We start from the raw sequence: 15,956 nt of genomic DNA on the forward strand, positions 1-15,956 counted from the left end.
TAGGACAGTCAAAACGTATACAAAAAAGGATAACAAGTTTGCGTGGCCATCTTCCGCAGCAAGCACAGAAATACTTGCTTTGTAAATAAAGTAATTACTTATTTAAACAAAATATCGCGACGTGAGCTGTTTGATAATCTAAAAATAACAAAACTGTATCGTTATAGATCCCACTGATGATGTCTCAAAGCAAGAAATAGGCACGGCACGCCTGAGAAAAATAAAATTAAGTTGCAACAAGAAAATGTGGTTTTATTTACAAAACAAGTAAAAAAAGCTAAAATCACAAAGCGTGATGTAGTCCTGATTTTCTGGTATGTTGTTAGGATCAGTTACAATCGTGCGAATCAAGGTTTGCAGCTCCTAAAAATCTATGGATCCTGAGTAACATGAGAAAAACTACAAAATGTTGGGACTCTTTTTAGTTGTTGCCTTATAACTCATAAATACGCGTTTTCCAATATTAGGCCATATTACCACTTTAAGAGAACGTTAAGTATGCAACAATGTAAGTCCAACTGCAGCTCTATACGTGCATTAGTTTCCGAAATATGTAACTTCAAGTACTGTCCATTTTTTGCCAAACATGAAAATGTTAACTTCTGCTGAATAACGGCATAACCGCCCATCTTACAAGAAAAGTCTAGAGAACTGAAATTATAGTAAATTTAAAATGCTTTCATTTAAGCACAAAATTAAGTCTTCGGCACTTGTAATCGTTCAAGAACAACATGTCAGAAAACTGAATTTTTGAAGAAATAAGCCTAAACACTTCTAATGGCAAACTGTGGGATTTCAACGAAAAGGAAATGCATAGCATCGTGTGTAAAGGCTGCATTATACGTTTACACTAATTGCACATATTATAAAAATTTAAACTTCTTGTGGATCCACGTTAAGTATGGACAAACAAAGTAAGTCCTCGCTCTTTATATTTTTGTAATGCCGTCCTACGTGTCGCAACAAAAGGTTCCTTATTAAAATTTTGTTCCCCTTCCTCTCGCTCTGTTAACTTTTCTGTTGCATTCGGGTCTGTGCTCTGTGAGTTCTCAGCGTGTTTTCTGAAATGTCAGTTGCATCAAAAGTTTGTCTTATATGTCGAAGATTAGTTGAAGAAGGTCAAGACAAGTAACAGTGGGGAAAAAACGGGTGTACTTTCGCTAACTGAATTGATTGTGAAGCGTGGCCTTTAGGAGGATCAACAGTTTTTACAAGCGTTAGATGAAATTAGCGTACAGGAAGAGATACGCGGTTCGAAGTATGTTGAGGTGACTGTTCGTCAGGGAGGCGATACAGTTCCTGAACCATCGTCTTGGAGGTTATCAAGAAGATCCATGGACCTCCGAAACACTTGTTTCCTCTGTGGAGATGATATCACTGAGGAATTTTTCAAGCACTAAAAGAAATTGCCCGAGTCACGAATGTGCAACCATTAGATGCAAAGGAAACGATTCTTGAAGTGGCAAATCGTCGATGTGATGAATGGGGACACCAGATGACAGATCGCGTTGCATCTGTAACTGACCTCGTCGTTGCTGATGCTAAGTACCACTCTTTATGTCACAAAAAGTTGTACATCATGCCAATAACTATGAGATTTTAGACACTATTCAGAGCCAACAAATATCGCGAAGTACTTGGAATATACACTGGTGTCCAAAATTAAAGCAACAAACGGACATTTTGCAAGGTTTCTTTTATTTTACCACAAAACAGTATAAGCGAGTGATAGTAAATTAGAAACATTGCAAAGAATTCAGATAGTAAACAGCTGCAATATGCGTAATGGTAGACAAGAAATGTTCTTCGCTTTTTTCAACTTAACGGATTTGCACACACATTTCGACAACTGGTTAACGTGTTCTGTATGGGGTGTGACCCCCTCTGGCAGCAATATAGGCCTCACAATGATGCGGCATGCTGTGTATGATGTCATCAGTATCATGTTGAGGCAATTCTTCCAGCAGAGCTGCTCACAGTCTTGGAGAGTAGTTGGTGGATACTGACGTGATGCAAGCTATCTCCCTAGTGCATCCCAGACATGCTCTATGGGATTCAAATCGGGAGAGCAGGCATGCCACTCCATACGTGCGATGTCTTCCATTTCCAAGAAAACATCAACCACCTGTGCTGGATAAGGTTGAGCGCAATCGTCCATCAATACGAAGTCTGGGTCCACAGTACCTCGCAACAACAGCAAATGAGGTCCCAAGATCTCGTCAAGAAACGTGACAGCAGTTAAACCTTGCCGATTTATCTGTATAATTTCATGAATAGGGGTTCAAGTGGTAAACATAGTCCCTGACCACACCATTAAGGGCTCTACTCGATATCGGTCTCTTTCCACAATGTTTGGGTCCCAAAATCGTGTTCCACGATCCCTCCAGATGTGAATCGCTCGAGAATCGCTCTCCAGACTAAATCGGGACTCATATGTGAAAACAACATTGGCCCACTGTTCGACCGCCCAGATGGCCCATTGGTAACTCCACTCTAGACGTTCCCTTCTGTGAAGACGTGTCAGAGGTAGAAATACAGCAGGTCTCCGACAATAATGGCCACTCTGCCGAACCTTCTGCTCTCCGTTTGTCTCGACACGACGCGTCCAGGGGGTGCTGCGAGCTCACATGGCAGTTGCCGTGCAGTACTAAGGCGGTACTATCGTGTCCTTAAAGCCAAATGACGGCCGTCTCTTCTGACGTAACACGTGTTCGGCCCTGCCCTTGTCTTTGGGATACAGTTTCAGTCTCTATAAACGGTCGCCACTTCCGAGAAACAACAGAACGATTCACACTAAGCCATCAGGCCACATCAGTTTCCGACTGTCCCTTTTCCGTTCTTTCTATAATCCTCCACCGCAGAGAGTCTGATAGGTATCTTCTCAGTGCCATAGTGCCCCATGTATGACCGTGTACTCGGCGATTGTGGATGTGGGACTACCCGGCAAACAGTACCTCGTTTCATAGGTGCCCTGACGTCATCGTTGGCAGGTTGTCCGTTGACCAGAATGCCATCTTCCGTGCAGAACAAGATCGTACGGTTTGACAGTTTGTGTGATTATATTGTGAATTAGACACAGGACGGGGAAATAACGGTTTGTTGCTTTAATTCTGGACTCCAGTGTGTTTGCACATACATTGCTGAAAACAGGAAGAATGGTTCTCTTTGGATGACCTCATTGATCAAGTAAAAAGCGACCACGAGCTTGATGTCAGACCTTAAAAACTCACCTCAGGTAACGGTACGACGAAAAGGTCGCAATTGCAGACGTCGTCCGCTGCCGCAGTCATCAAATAGTACTTTGTTTCACAGACTTTAGACAAAAGATTCTGTATGACAATTCTGGTACAAGTAAAGAATGAATCCTGCAGGAGAGCGGATGAGTGATGAAATCCGCAGAAGAGACAATCTAGGACAATCGCTCTCAAGTTCGTAACACCACGGAGTATCCTCCAACTGACGATTCCTGGCGAGAAACTGCTTCTGCCGTTCCTGACTCTCTCAAACTCTTACTTCAAACCATCGCGATGTACCACAAATGCCATTCTCTCGGTGGATGGAAGAAGAAATGTCTCAGTCATTCCTGCCATGAGACCAAGCTATTTCCTCTCCTCACTGAAGACTAGCCTAGGTGCCTACCTACACAGGAAATTTAGTCGAAACATCTTGTTAACCTCTGTGCAGCAATGGCATTTTCCTTCAGTTATAGTGAAGCAATGCTTCTTGAACGATCAGCTATTGTGCGGGGAGAAATATCCCCATCGATTAAAAAAAGAGACGTTCATACAGTTCGTCTTTGACAACGCTGATGTGGATGTCAGCACCATATGGGGCGAAAACACCTTCCATGAAATGGGTGGCATCATGATCATTGCACCCCTCTGTATTGCCGAACAAACCAATACCTCGTTTGGAGAGGAATGTTCCTGCTGACAGAATAAGTTCTTATATTGTCCTACAAATCAAACTGTGAAACATGAGTAAAAATACAGGATTGTCTGCTATTCTAATCGTTGATGCGAATGAAAGCCTGTAAGTTGATGGCAACAAACTGCCCGTAGCCACGGGTTTGCAGTGGTTTTTTGGAAAAACCTTCAACACCTCTGCTATTCCAGGCTGGGATGGGTTCATGGAGCAAGTGACCAATGGTCTTTATTTCAAATGCTCAATTTTTTTCCTCCCATTCATTTGTACTCCACCCATAGATTATGATATCATACTGACATCTCTTCCTGTGATCAGTGCGAAAACCAAAGCCCATGATCAAAAGACCTGTTTTGCATCATATTATCAACCGCTGTACCTGAAAGTCAAAGACATTCTTGAGCTTTGCCAACATTCCAATTTGAGTACCGTGTTGGTGAGGTTAAGTAGTTTTCACCCCCTTCATGCCTCGATGGTAGCTAATGGCCTTAAGGAGTTGCTCCTTACAACATAAGCTGAGAACAGTGTCGAGAAAATTCTCAATGCGCATGCACATTCGAGGGCTGTGAGAGCTTATGTGTTGACAAATCTTGTGTTAGCTAATTTGTTTTTAATGAGGTTCAGCTGAGATGGAACCAGCAGTAACTGAGAGAACGTTACGTGAACTGATAGGTTATTACTCCTGTTTGCCAGAGAGAATGAAACTGTCCATATTGTTAGTGCTAAATTCGAAACCGCATAGGAAAACCTGGAAAAACAAGGCCCTATAAACAAGCTCTGTGTTCAGTATTATCGAATGATTGCACTTATGACAAGATTCATCCAGACAGAGGGGATAGGGAGCTTCATCTGGATACAATAAGCAAAATATTCCCTTTCTTTCTCTCAGCAGACAATTTTTTACGCTATAAATGCTCGTCTATGGTTACAAGATATGACTAACCTACAACACTGGATGGTCACATAGGAAGTTACTATTTCCATTAAAGAATACATCACGATTCACAGATCGGGTAAGTTTTGGTCAGGGGATCTGTGGATAGATTTAACGATCGAACATATTTTAATGAGATCAATGACGAGGCGGTGAGGGTTAACACACCTTCGTGGTGTATCCAGCAACGCGCTTTCTCTGTAGACTGGAGAAATGATTCCAGAATGAGATTTTCACTCTGCAGCGGAGTGTGCGCTGATATGAAACTTCCTGGCAAATTAAAACTGTGTGCCGGACCGAGACTCGAACTCGGGACCTTTTCCTTTCGCGGGCAAGTGCTCTACCAACTGAGCTACCCAAGCACGACTTACGCCCCGCCCTCACAACTTTACTTCTGCCAGTACCTCGTCTCCTACCTTCCAGATTTTACAGAAGCTCTGCGAACCTTGCAGAACTAGCACTCCTGAAAGAAAGGATATTGCGGAGACATGGAGAAATGATGTACACGCTAAACCTCTGCGATATCCCACATCTACAGACAAAAGACCATCCGCCAGCAGTGGAATCGTAGCAGGCTGAAATAAATTGCCGCCTATCTCAAGGTCCTTGGGTAACAGAAGAAATATTGAATTTAATTGATGAAAGGAGAAAATATAAAAATGCAGTAAATGAAGCAGGCAAAAAGGAATACAAACGTCTCAAAAATGACATCGACAGGAAGTGCAAAATGGCTAAGCAGGGATGGCTAGAGGACAAATGTAAGGATGTAGCGGCTTGTCTCACTAGGGGTAAGATAGATACTGCCTACAGGAAAATTAAAGAGACCTTTGGAAAGAAGAGAACCACTTGTATGAATATCAAGAGCTCAGATGGCAACCCAGTTCTAAGCAAAGAAGGGAAGGCAGAAAGGTGGAAGGAGTATATAGAGGGTTTATACAAGGGCGATGTACTTGAGGACAATATTATGGAAATGGAAGAGGATGTAGATGAAGACTAAATGGGAGATAAGATACTGCGTGAAGATTTTGACAGAGCACTGAAAGACCTGAGTCGAAACAAGGCCCCGGGAGTAGACAACATTCCATTAGAACTACTGATGGCCTCGGGAGAGCCAGTCCTGACAAAACTCTACCATCTGGTGAGCACGATGTATGAGACTGGCGAAATACCCTCAGACTGCAAGAAGAATATAATAATTCCAATCCCAAAGAAAGCAGGTGTTGACAGATGTGAAAATTACCGAACTATCAGTTTAATAAGTCACAGCTGCAAAATACTAACGCGAATTCTTTACAGACGAATGGAAAAACTGGTAGAAGCCGACCTCGGGGAAGATCAGTTTGGATTCCGTAGAAATGTTGGAACACGTGAGGCAATACTGACCTTACGACTTATCTTAGAAGAAAGATTAAGAAAAGGCAAACCTACGTTTCTAGCATTTGTAGACTTAGAGAAAGCTTTTGACAATGTTAACTGGAATACTCTCTTTCAAATTCTGAAGGTGGCAGGGGTAAAATACAGGGAGCGAAAGGCTATTTACAATTTGTACAGAAAGCAGATGGCAGTTATAAGAGTCGAGGGGCATGAAAGGGAAGCAGTGGTTGGGAAAGGAGTGAGGCAGGGTTGTAGCCTCTCCCCGATGTTATTCAATCTGTATATTGAGCAAGCAGTAAAGGAAACAAAAGAAAAAATCGGAGTAGGTATTAAAATTCATGGAGAAGAAGTAAAAACTTTGAGGTTCGCCGATGACATTGTAATTCTGTCAGAGACAGCAAAGGACTTGGAAGAGCAGTTGGATGGAATGGACAGTGTCTTGAAAGGAGGATATAAGATGAACATCAACAAAAGCAAAACGAGGATAATGGAATGTAGTCAAATTAAGTCGGGTGATGCTGAGGGAATTAGATTAGGAAATAAGACACTTAAAGTAGTAAAGGAGTTTTGCTATTTAGGGAGTAAAATAACCGATGATGGTCGAAGTAGAGAGGATATAAAATGTAGACTGGCAATGGCAAGGAAAGCGTTTCTCAAGAAGAGAAATTTGTTAACATCGAGTATAGATTTAAGTGTCAGGAAGTCGTTTCTGAAAGTATTTGTATGGAGTGTAGCCATGTATGGTAGTGAAACATGGACGATAACTAGTTTGGACAAGAAGAGAATAGAAGCTTTCGAAATGTGGTGCTACAGAAGAATGCTGAAGATAAGGTGGGTAGATCACGTAACTAGTGAGGAGGTATTGAATAGGATTGGGGAGAAGAGAAGTTTGTGGCACAACTTGACTAGAAGAAGGGATCGGTTGGTAGGACATGTTTTGAGGCATCAAAGGATCACAAATTTAGCATTGGAGGGCACCGTGGAGGGTAAAAATCGTAGAGGGAGACCAAGAGATGAATACACTAAGCAGATTCAGAAGGATGTAGGTTGCAGTAGGTACTGGGAGATGAAGAAGCTTGCACAGGATAGAGTAGCATGGAGAGCTGCATCAAACCAGTCTCAGGACTGAAGACCACAACAACATCTCAAGAAAAAAGCATTGGAAAAAAAAATTGGCAGCTTGTTTCTCGTTTGTGAAGAAAAGACAAACTGTTAACTCCGGCGACAGTTACCAATTCTATCAAAGTGCATAACAAGAGTGCTAACGTGGATCCATTTACTATTTTTCAAACAATGTGCATCACTGATCAGTTGGACAGCGAATTGATAGCTCATTTTAAATTCGAATTGGTCTGTTATCCAGTGGCACTGGGTCAACGAAGATGGGATGTGTAAGGGGCCAAAAACAACTTCCTGCTCCGCTTTCTATCCGCTTTCCCAAAGACTCTCTCTTGGTGACAGAACACTTGTAGTGGTGAATGGGAGATAACTTCTCCTCAAGGCTATCTGGCACCGAGAAGTTTCGATAAGGGCAACCGTTGCTGTCCACATCACCTATTGTGGCATGTATGGTTTGACTGCGTATTGTACAATTTCAACAAGATTACAATAAAACTAGTTACTTATTATTAATGCAACATGAGATTTTATTTCCCCGGCTAATGATTGTTATTTTGTTAAAGAAATCTCCACCTGGGAACGTGTAGCAATGTCGTCTGTCAAGCAGTGTAAATGGCACTAAGTTCATGCACAAAATAATCATATGTAACCAGTAAACAAGCTAAATGTGTGGTAAGTAATCTGAACTAAACAAGAGTAATGATTTTTTGTAATTTTCAGTGCTGTTGTATAATAGTCTCTTTACTAGTTGCAGATAGTTTATCGAATTTATCGCTACTGTTATTTGAGGTGGCAACACTTTTCTTTAAGCAAAATGAACAGTTTTGTCACACAGTACCACACTCACACAACACTAATGTATTTTTTCCTGTCGAAATATTTCATAAGAGTTGTTTTGAAATAACCAGGCTTCATACATCAGCAGATACGAATGTATATCACGTAAGATGCTGTTTGCATTCATATAAGTTCACTGTGTTTACAGTCTAACTGGAATTTGTTACCTCAGAGTGGGTTCTGGGCCACCAGTACATAATTATTATGACCAAGAACATTTATGTCTGTATAGAAAATCAATTTAAAACTGCCGCTGCAATATTTCACTAAGATGGCGGCTAACATAAGACAATCACGTATCGATTCTACTTCAGGCCCTGTTTTACTACTAATAAATAATATATATTAAATCTTTTTGTACTTTCAGTATATGCATTAACATTTGAAAATATTTCTGAATGTTAATCCGTTATTATTCAGTATTTACCAATAAACCGACCTGTAGATCAATAGCGCTAATAGCTGCGATCTTTTGTAGCCGAACAGAAAACTTAATATTTATATAGGACGAGATTTACAATGAAATAAAACTCCAAACAAAGAAGATTCATTTCAATGACACATAAACTCTAGTTTTCAAATATTAAATTAGCAACATCAAACAGTTTTTTACAGACCTCTGTGTTACGAGACATCAGTCACATCCTATCACTAAAACAGTTCAAACAAGAAGAAGGATTCTTCTAGAAGAATCATAAATAACAAAAGATTGAGATTTTCTTTATATTTTTTCATGGGCATTGTCTGAGATATAATTTTTTGCAAAATATTAAATTATTTCTCTGACAATAATTATTTTATTAACGGTGAAGTCCTTTTTATTAAAGTCACGAGAATACGATTAATGTTCATTCATATTCCACACACAATGCTGGCATGAATATTATTCTGAATGAAATATAGGCGTGGATATTACACTATACAACAAACAACTTTGGCAAGAAAGTCTCAGTGATGTTTTAGGCATACTCTGAGGATGTGGCCCCCAGGAGTACTAAAACTAGAGAACGATTGTGGCGTGACGCTGCCCTTGCTTGCAACGAGATCGTGTTTGACTCTTCAACCACCATCAAAATGCCCCAGCAGAAACTGTTAGCCAACGACTCCAATAAAAGACGCCTCTTTGACCACATCTGTGCTCTGCGTTTGGACTCGAGGGCATTGAAATTATGACAGCAACAGAAGTATCGGCTGTCCGGAATGTTTTCGTCCAGAAAACACCAGATGTGAGTCAAGTGGCATTCAACTTTTCACCACTTCTTTTGGTCAAGGACAAATAGAATTGTCCCCGGGAGTTGAACTCTTTCTACACAGCCTACACTGCACTTCCTCACCTATAGTTTCGTGACACACATCTGGGAAGAGGAACACGCCAGTCAGTCAGGTATCTGTTCCTTAGAAAAACACAGCTTTTACAAGCGTTAGACCAAGTTACAATGCATGATGATGCAGAAATAGATCGCCATCCAAAATGCCTTTGGTTCCACCTGTTCGTAATACCAGCAGCCAATGCGAAGGTGGATGAGCTGGTGAAAGCTGCCGCCAGCACACCGATCGGCAAAGATACGGCGAGAAGATCTATAGTAGCCACTGGATCAAGCGCACCTATCATGAGAGAGGCCAGAGACAAACCAACAAGCAACATGCTGCCAACGCCCTCTGGACAGCAGGTATTTAGGCCGCCGCCGCTGACTGGTGGCCTCACAAACTCAGCCACTGACTCGACGTACTATCCTAGGTTGGCGTCTCTCATTCACTCATGGAGCGGCATAGTTCAGCACAGGCTACATCAGTGCATAACGATCGGATTTGTGTAATAGCAAGATTTCCTACAGTGTCTGCAAAGGACTATTACTGATAAGCTTGTACCACAACACATGGGCTCTATTCCAGTTAAGTAAATACTTTCAGTTATATAAATAAAGAACCGTGTTAATCTACGTGTGCATTTGTGTTGTAGAACGAGGATATCAGCCACCCATAACAACAACCTCTCCCTTGCCTCTTTGACATAAGCCTCTACGGGGGCGACGAGGGCGCCACAGTGGCGACAAGGATACAACAGTGGACCTGACCCGTTTGCCCCCCCCCCCAACGAAAGAAGCTACTTCCCTCCATTCGTATCGCACATACCACCAAGTGCGAGAATGGTTAGGAGCAGCAAAGGATGCCAGAGAGTTGGGTTGGTCGAAGAGCTCCCTTGGTCTGTTACCAGTAACAACAGTATGTGAACCAGCCCCACCAAAACTTCTGAAATTGCTCTCATGTAAGTTGCAACTGCCAAGAGATGGGCGTAAGTGCTCGGTTTTGGGTAATCACTGCTCTCGAACGACTTACCAAAACGTTGCTACGAGTCTGGTCTACAAGGATGGAACAATCCCAACGATCTTCCACATTCAGACGAGCAGCCAGAAATGGACACAGCACCCCAGCGATCTCCTTCTGTCCTGGTACATGATAGCAGACAACTGCACCCTCAGGGAAACCTAAATATGGAGAGTTTTCATTTACTGCAATGTGTGAGTTTTTAATAACATCAGTGCATTTGAATATACTTTTATACCATTAAACATGATGTTATGTATTTTTCTTTCGTTGAAAGCCCACAGTTCGGTAGGAGTTAGTGTTTAGGCTAAGTTCTTCAAAAATTCAATTTTCTGACATTTTGTTTCTGAACGATTTAAAGAGAACTACTAGGCCTGGAGACATCATTTTGTGCTTAATTGAAAGCCAATAATATTTACTAAAGCTTCAGTTCTCATGAGTTTTCTTGCAAGAGGAGCGGTTATTGCCGAAATTTAGCCAAAAACAAGAGCAGAACTTAGAAATTTCACTTTCGGTAAAAAAAATGGTCAATATTTAACTTCCCTAATTAGGAAACTACTGGAAGTATAGTGTTGCGCTTGGACTTACATATGTGATATACTTTAAAATCGGAAAAAGCATAGTTATAAGACAACAAAATGTCCAAAATTTTCGCAATTTTTTTCGTATTACTGAAGAAGCAAGGGCTTTTCGAGGCTGCAAACTTGGGGTCACACTACCCTAACTTGTCCTAACAGCATATCAAAGTCAGCTACATCACGTTCTGTGATTTTAATATCCAGTTTGACTGCCCTGTATGTAGTCTGCAAGGATATGGAAAATGCTATCTACACACTATCTACACAGTATCCGCGCCAGCGAATCTTTGGTCCGCTTCTGCGGATGGTAAAACACTGTAAACCAGTTTAATCCGTTCTGTACCCTGGAGTTCTGACCGTAGGCTTTCACCTAGTTTGAATTTCATCGACAGCCGTCGAAGTTCTAAATTCATTTTCTGTACCCTAGGAACCTAGGTTAATCACGACATTTTAATACTGTTGACACATTCCTCAAGGTATAACTTGTCGTCGTCATTATTGAAACACATTTTGTAAAATGTTCTGTACAGTATCTCGTCATAAGATTAGATTAGAGATTAGATTAGATTAATACTAGTTCCATGGATCATGAATACGATATTTCGTAATGATGTGGAACGAGTCGAATTTTCCAATACATGACATAATTAGGTTAATTTAACAACATACTTAAGTTAATATAACAACTTTATTTTTTTGTGTTTTTTTGTTTTTCTTTATTTTTTATTTTTATTTTTTTATTTTTTTTCAATATTTTTGTTTTTTTTTCTTTTTTTTCTTAATTTATATCTAAAAATTCCTCTATGGAGTAGAAGGAGTTGTCATTCAGAAATTCTTTTAATTTCTTCTTAAATACTTGTCACAACAAGAACGTGACCACAACACTGGATACTTTTCGGCGCAACCTTTTCTCGAGGACTACTGGAATCAGACGTGCTAAGAGACAGAGTGCTGCCTGAAGGAGGAGCCCCACACACAGTGGCCCTCGGCAGCACCGCACCAGCCCCACCACCCCCACAGCTGGTGGTGCCTGCAGCCACCACCACCCCCACTGCCACCAACGTTGCCGTCAGCAGGACACCGGCCGCCAGCCCACTGCTGGCTGTCCCCTCAGCCATATCCTTCACCAGCATGCCTGGAGTCTCCGAGCACAACCTCCACCACACTACCACTGCTGCCGCCACCACCACCACCACCTCCAGATCTGTGACCACATCCAGCGCTCTCAGCATACCCACCTCTCGGCAGCACCGTCGGCACCATGACAACAACATTGGACATATCTCTGCCAGATCGAGATGGCAGTTTCCTCTGATGCTGTGGGCTGACCACCATGGTGCACTGGGCAGGTCGCTGTCCGAGAACGAGGAGGCATTGGATGAGCTGGACATGGATGTGGATGTTGACATCGAGGAGGGTCTAGATAAGGTGGACAACAAGGAGGCAGAGCTGTTGTGGCAGAAGATGCTGGCAGGTGGCCGGCTCGTGTGCCACGCTGCCACACTGCTGGTGCGCCAGGGCCTGTGCAGGTACCCCGCCGACGCGGACGTCGACGGCGACAGCGACAGCGACGCGGACGGCGACCTGGACACGGACGCACTCGACGATGACGAGGATCTGCTGTACGAGGTGGTGCAGCCGTTACTCACGCCGCTGTCCAGCCATGGCAACTCCTCCAGCAATTCCAGCTCCACTTCCAGTGCTGGCAGCACCTCCAATGGGCAGATGGTGTTCTGCGTGTCAGTGTAACTGGCAAATCACCATTACCATCAACACCATCACCTCCCATCCAGCGTGGTGCCAAACGCACCGCACATCACCCAAGTTCCCCTTGCGACATCAGCATGACAGCATGATGACTCGCTCGACTCCAAGGCCAGTTCACAGGCTACAAGAAGGTCTACACAAAGAGTTCATACCTCCCTCAAGTTGCACCAGTAGACAGATACAGGTGAGAAGCCATACAAGTGCTCATGGGAGGGCTGCGGGTGGAGGTTCACCTGCTCAGACGAGCTGACACAGCACTACCAGAAGCAAATAGGTGCCAAGCCGTTCAAGTACCGCCACTGCAACCGCTGCTTCTCGCGCTCTGACCACCTGGCACTGCACATGAAGCACCATATCTAGGCCAGGGCCCACCTCCACACGACCCCCAGCGTCTCCGAGTCACTGCCACCCCCGAGCTGCCGCATTGTCGGCCGAGGATGAGCCTCTGCGTCCTCCATCCTCCCAGGGAAGAGGAAGATTGCCACCACCTTCCAGCAGGTCTTGATGACTCGTGATTCTTTTCCAGACGTATTTTGTAAGGAAATGAAATGAAATGAGATAATGACATCGCTGGCCAGGAGGCCTCATCCAGGGAACTTCGGTTGCCAAGTGCAAGTCTTACTTCATTCGACACCATATTGGGCGACTTGAGCGCCGGTGATGAGGATGAAATGATGATGAGGACAACACAATATCCAGTCACCGAGTGGAGAAAATCTCCAATCAGGAATCGAACCTGGGCATGCTTACATGGGAGGTGAGCACATTACCACCCAGCTAAGCTGGTGGACAACTATAGGACACAAAGGATGCAGAAAAAGAAGAGAGAGAGAGATGAATTGTTAAGGAATTATATATATATATATGGGCCAGTTCATTTAGTGTTAAAAACATTAAACAATAGTCTTTCCAAGTGCTCGACAGCAAGTGAATGACTTGAATTATGCCAAAAGGGGTAAAAAACTATGATTAACTGCATAGTGATTCGAGTTTAAAGTAATCTAAAGAAAAAGAATTTAGCTGGAGAGTAATTATTTAAAAAGAAAACGAAGAAATTTGATATCCAAAATAAGTATTGTAACATTGCCATATCTGAGATGTGTTACCAGTCAACATGTGAGTTGCATGAGACATTTGTCATGGCCAGTCAGCACTCTTGTGTGTGTGCATATTGTGCATTGCAACCCAAGTCCGTTAGTGAGTAGTTCCGTGGTATGCGTAGCATCTGTAGAGCTCCGGCCATCCTGATTTAGGTTTTCCGTGATTTCCCTAAATTGCTCCCGGCAAATGCCGGGATGGTTCCTTTCAAAGGGCACGGCCGACTTCCTTCCCCGTCCTTCCCTAATCTGATGAGACTGATGGCCTCGCTGTCTGGTCTCCTTCCCCAAAACAACCAACCAACCATCTGTAGAGCTCCATTGTGAGAAATGTGGAAAAGGAGATAGATACACTGAAAAACGAAATTAAAGAAACTTGAAAAAAAGGAGAGAGAGTATGGTAACAATCTTCTAAGCAGGAGATAAAATTAAAAAGAAAATCAGGGTTCCTACCAAGAGAGGTGCTACATGGTAATAATGCTCATAAAAGGTTTACATGAGATGAAGCATATTTTTTGTCATGTGACGGTAAAGCAGTAGAGCAGGTGTGGGGTGGTGTGTTTGGGGGTGCGGTGAGCCCCACTTTGTGATTTGGTGTGATGTGGTGTGTGATGTTGCACAACAACTCAGTGCATGCAGCTTTACAGTGCCCATATATCGGCCCTCATAAAGTGTTAGCACATGCAACGAACACATTTGACATCCTCCTACACGACTGACCTCTCACCATTTCAGTTCACTGACTGAAGCCAGCATGGACTGTTGCAGACGACGTTGTGGACGAGTCTGCCCCTGTCGAGCCACCTAAATCACTGCACCAGGTCTCTGCCGAAACCGACGTCTCACTGCCAGACACCTGCTTGACAGTGGCTCCAACTCCACCCTGCCCAAGTCTGACCCTTGATGGCAAGGATACACCTGCCTCACCACTCACCAATTTTTCCACTTCCCCTCCCAGCTCTTTCACCTTCCAAACAGATGTACCCGTTTTTCCCCAGATGACATCTCCCTACAGGTATGTGGCAATTTCATTTTCATCCTTCACCCTTCTGCCCGCTCAGCCGACGACCCTCCCACCTCTTCCCTTTCTATAATCAAACAACTTCAACTTCCCCCAGGTGAAGAGAACAATCCGATCTCTTCCTTCATCGATGCTCCAGGCCTCCTATCACCATCCCACTCACCCCTCCCCCCCTGACTAATTCTGATGATCCACCCCACTCCCTCGCGAATTGATTATTACAACCACACGTGTGGCATAAGGACTACATCATTCCTTCCTCTCCCTCCCTCGCCTATCAGAAGCGACTCGCATGGGCCCTGCCTACAGATCCAGATGTACATATAGCTCCTGGATCTTCGCCTGTGTGCAGTGCCCTGATGCCCCTGCATAATTTCACAAGTGCTCTGCACTGCCAGGGGGAGGTCTCTGTGGCGGCACGCAATCAGTCGAGTGACCTATCTTTAGACTTCCATCTTTGTGGTTTGCAAGAGATAGTTCGCAGACCTTCAGTTCGTTGCGAACATGTGAATTGGGGTAACCGTGTGTTTATGTATAACCATTTAAGTCATCGTACCTACTTCCACAAGACCTTAGTGTTTTAATGTACTTGTGGGTCAGGCAAACAATATTGTTAAACTCCCGCGCTTGTCACCCAATATCGACTTCCACTTCTACTGAGTATATCTACAAGTCCAGCTATGGTTGGAGAACAGCTTGAAACTGAAGATAACCAAACTCATCCCTCTCTCTCCAGTTCACATGAAATGACCGCCAGCTCCTGACAAGATATTACTTCTGATTTCGTGCGGCTGCACTCGAGGTTGCAGAAGAATATATAAGAGTGTGAAGGCTGAATTACACTGCGTAAGAATGTGTAAGAGCTGTCGAGGACACAGCTGAACTAACGTGACTTGCGGTGATTTGACAGATGATTTGGAGGACGGTTTCCTGCAAATAATTTCACTGACGGGAGAAAAACCACGACACAAAAACTATTT

General features: G+C 43.3%; 1 pseudogene; it reads left to right on the plus strand.

Annotated features, from left to right (window-relative positions):
* Positions 1-901: 901 nt before the first annotated feature.
* On the plus strand, positions 902-13,218 carry LOC124606405 (annotated as a pseudogene).
* The last annotated feature ends 2,738 nt before the right edge of the window (positions 13,219-15,956 follow it).

The sequence above is a fragment of the Schistocerca americana genome, chromosome 3 (assembly GCF_021461395.2).
Source record: "Schistocerca americana isolate TAMUIC-IGC-003095 chromosome 3, iqSchAmer2.1, whole genome shotgun sequence".
In the NCBI taxonomy this organism is placed as follows: Eukaryota; Metazoa; Arthropoda; class Insecta; order Orthoptera; family Acrididae; genus Schistocerca; species Schistocerca americana.